The 4098-nt window shown below is 50.9% G+C and overlaps 1 pseudogene; it reads left to right on the forward strand.

The window, feature by feature from the left end:
- Positions 1 to 2258: 2258 nt before the first annotated feature.
- LOC136187344 (uncharacterized) lies at positions 2259 to 3640 on the forward strand (annotated as a pseudogene).
- The last annotated feature ends 458 nt before the right edge of the window (positions 3641 to 4098 follow it).

A 4098-nucleotide genomic window follows, 5' to 3' on the forward strand; every position in this document is an offset into this window, starting at 1 on the left:
TCGGGAGGCTGCCGTTTTGGCGCGAACTGCATCTATCGTCACGCGTACGCGAAGTGCGGAAAAGACATCGCGCGGCCGACAGCAAGTCGCCCGGAACGCAAAAGCCAACCCTGCAGGGGAAGCAGGCACCGTCGCCCTCAGCCGCAGCTGTAGGCCCACGGAATAGGACAAACGCGTCGCTCACTTGTTGGGTTGGCCGGGGTTGCCGCATGGCGCGAGTAGAGACGCGGGTCGTTGTCTAATTAGTGCAGTAAAGGTTGTTATTGTGCTAGATTTGTGCGGTCTTTCGGCGGAAGTGCATCGCTTTTGGCCGACATTGGAAGCGTTAGAGGGAGCAAACGCAACAGCGACTCCGCGCTCGGAGGTTTGGGTGGCGTCATCGTCGCCGGTGATGCCCGAGGCGTGGGTGGTAGCTATGCAGCACCATCCGGACCAGCGCTTCGCGACATGGCTGAGACGCGGACTAATCAAGGGTTTCAGGATTGGCTACGGCGGTCCGGCAGTCTCGCGAACCCGAGCGGGGCGCAATCTCCCGTCGGCGCGCAAACATCCAGCGGTGGTAGACGACTACCAAGCGAAGGAGATTGTGGCTGGCCGATTAGTGGGCCCGGTCCCGGCTGATCAGATGCGTCTGGTACGTTTGGGGTGATTCCCAAGGCGAGCCAGCCGGGGAAATTGCGGCTGATTGTGGATCTGTCGTCTCCACGGGGTCACAGCGTCAACGACGGTATCTGTCCGGAGTGGTGCACAACTCGATACATTCGCGTGGAGGACGCCGTTCGACGCTGCTTAGAACTGGGCACGGGTGCAATGTTGGCCTAGCTCGACATCAAGAGCGCCTACCGCATAATCCCCGTGCACCCGGCAGACCGGCATCTTCTAGGCGTCAGCTGGCGCGGGGAGGTGTACGTAGACACAGTACTGCCGTTTGTGTTGCGCTCGGCGCCAGCAATTTTTTCGACGGTGGCCGACGCGTTGCTGTGGATCATGTTCCAGCGAGGCGTTCAAGGCGGCATGCATTACCTGGACAATTTTCTATTCATTGGGAGTCCTCAATCGTCGGACTGCGGGGAGCAGCTGCAAACCGCGCTGCAGGCATGCGAGGAACTCAAGGACGACCGGCGGCGGATACCCGACTCCCCATCACACCCGTAATCTTGCGTCAGCTGCGGTCGATATGGGGGCAAACCCCGCCTCGTTGGGATTTGGCGATGCTGTGGGCAGCGTGCACGGTGGCATTCTTCGGTTTTATGCGCGCGGGCGAGTTCATCGTTCCGTCGGCGGCGGCATACGACAGAGAGCGTCACCTCTCGCCGGAGGATGTGTCGGCGGACTCGGTAAGCGATACGTCCTTCGTCAAGGTTTGCATCAAGCAGTCAAAAACGGATCCGTTTTGCCGCGGAGTATCAATTGTGCTAGGACGCACACAGACAGATTTGTGTCCGGTCGAAGCGTTACTGACCTACCTGGCTCGTCGCGGGTTCCAACAAGGCCCGCTGTTCAGGTTCGAAAACGGCGATGTGCTGTCGAGAGCGGCGCTGGTTAATCAGGTGCAACGGGCGCTCACAGCAGAGGGCACGGACGCGTCGCGCTTTGCGTGTCACAGCTTTCGAATCGGCGCGGCGACGGCGGCGGTGGCGCGCGGTCTGGACGATTCGACGATTCGCACTCTTGGCCGTTGGAAAATACAGTGCTTATCAGCATAAATGGGAAGTGGTAGTGTGTGTTTATTGCGCGTAGTTTAAATTTGGTTGACTTTTCCGTATCCCTACAAAAAGTAGTAGCTCCGGAAGGCTTTTCTCTACCTTCCGCCAAATTATTTAGTCGCGTCTCGCCTCTCGCAGCGAAATACGTTCAATCATGCGCGACACTAAAGGCGCATTCACAGTAACGACGCTAGGCCTGCGTTGCGTCGATGTTGCGTCTGCGTTGCGTCAGCGTTGCGTTGCGTTGCGTCAACGTAGCGTTAGACCATTCACAGTAACTATTCGTCCTGCGTATTTGTTTAGCGTGCTTTAAATAATAGCTACATTCCGCTGCACTTCCTCCCGTTTTTTTCGGCGATGTTCACTACTGAAGAGCTGATTGTTGTCCTTTCCCTACTTTAGGTCCTATTCAAGAGGCTTCGGCAATCTCGTCGCCGGCGTTCCACGTGGGTGCGACAGCGGAATTCGTGTCGCTCCCTTCACGGAGCCTACAGCGCATTGGTTCGACAACTTCGTCTTTCGGACCAGCAAGGATTTTTCGCTTACTTGAGGATGTCTCCTGTCACTTTTGAAAAACTCTTTCGTCTAGTCGCGCCGCACATCGCACACCCACGAGCTTGGCGAAGCGCCACTCCACGCCGGCCTGAAATTTCACCTCAAGAGCGCCTTATTGTCACGATCAGGTACTTGGCAACCGGGAACTCGCTAGCGTCGATGGCATTCGAGTTCCGCATGGGACACTCAACAGTTTGCGGAATTATAAAAGAAACTTGCGCTGCTATTTGGGAAGCCCTTCGGGTAGACTACGTAAAATTTCCCCGAAATGAAGACGCGTGGCGAACGATTGCAGCTGAATTCGAACGAAAATGGAATTTTCCGAACTGCGTTGGTGCGATCGACGGCAAGCACGTTGCCCTTCAGGCGGCGTCAAATGCAGGATAATCGTTTTATAACTATAAAGGCAGTCATTCGATTGTTCTGTTAGCCGTTGTCGACGCAAATTATTGCTTCACTTTCGTCGATGTAGGAGACTTTGGACGACAAAGTGACGGCGGAGTATTTCGGCGGTCATCGTTTGGCCTTGCGTTGCAAGAAAATTCACTAGCGCTTCCTTCTCCAAGAACGCTATGGAGTCGAAGCGAAGAAAAGTTTCCCTACGTCTTTGTCGGCGACGAGGCATTTCCTCTAAAACCAAATTTAATGCGGCCTTTTCCAGGACGAAATCTTTCTATCGAAGAGTCTATTTTTAACTACAGGTAATAAAGTACCATTGCACCATTGCCTTAATTAATAATTAATTTGTCTAACTTAATATACTTCCAGACTAAGCAGAGCTCGGCGGATCGTCGAAAACGCTTTTGGAATTCTGGCGTCTCGATGGAGAATTTTTAGGAGGACGTTTATTGCCAGTCCAGAAAGAGCTACGTTAATATGCTTTGCTGCAGTTGGACTGCATAATTTTCTACGAACCGATGAGCGTTCGCAAAACGTCATGACTCACGGCGACGACAGACCAAACGAGGCAGCTGAAGCAAACGCACTGGTGGCCTTAGCAAAGTCAGGCTCCAATCATTCTCGAAGCTCCGCCGATGTGAGAGATTTATACAAAAGATACTTTGCCAGCGATGAGGGATCCGTTTCGTGGCAAAGAGATCACGTTCTACGTACATGAAACATTTATAATTAACTATATCATGCTAAAGCATAAACGATAAATTGTACTGACTATTGGTTAATAAAACTAAATAAAATATATATTTTAAGAAAAATATCTACTTTTAGGTATATATATACTTTTAAGTATATAATGTGTGATGAAGATTTCATCATATTTTATTATGCATATTTTATCATGTTATTTTATATAATATTATGAACTATATTTAGTTAAACTCTATATCCATTAAAACTTGGTCTATTTTAATTTTAGCTAGAGCTCTTTTCTGCGCAGGGAGCCGATCCAAGACTTTCGCCACGTGCTTGGCAAAAAGAGACGATTCGCTTTCCTCTTGCAGATTTTCATTTCTCTCCCTAAGATCTCATATTAGACACCGAGCTAGTGAGTTTGCATATACGTCTTCAAACCGTAGGAATGATAATGTATCTATGAAAGCCTTTTCTGCCATGTCTTGTCCCCCGTCCTTTCTCCGCTTTCTTCCTCTCCTCTTTTCTCCGCTTCCCGCTCCAGCTTGAACTTCCTCTTCGCATGCCTCCGTTTCCTCAATCTCTGCTTCGCCTTGACCGTCCTCTATTGTATCTTCAGAAACGGTAAGAACGGCATTCAGATCCGACACATGCAGCGAATTTTAAGTTTATTCCTCCACCTTTCGTTCATCGATAAATCGCCAGTTGAAAAATTTGCAGTTGTCCTATGACATATCGTCACGATCTC

Source organism: Oscarella lobularis, chromosome 5 (assembly GCF_947507565.1).
Source record: "Oscarella lobularis chromosome 5, ooOscLobu1.1, whole genome shotgun sequence".
Classification (NCBI taxonomy): Eukaryota; Metazoa; Porifera; class Homoscleromorpha; order Homosclerophorida; family Oscarellidae; genus Oscarella; species Oscarella lobularis.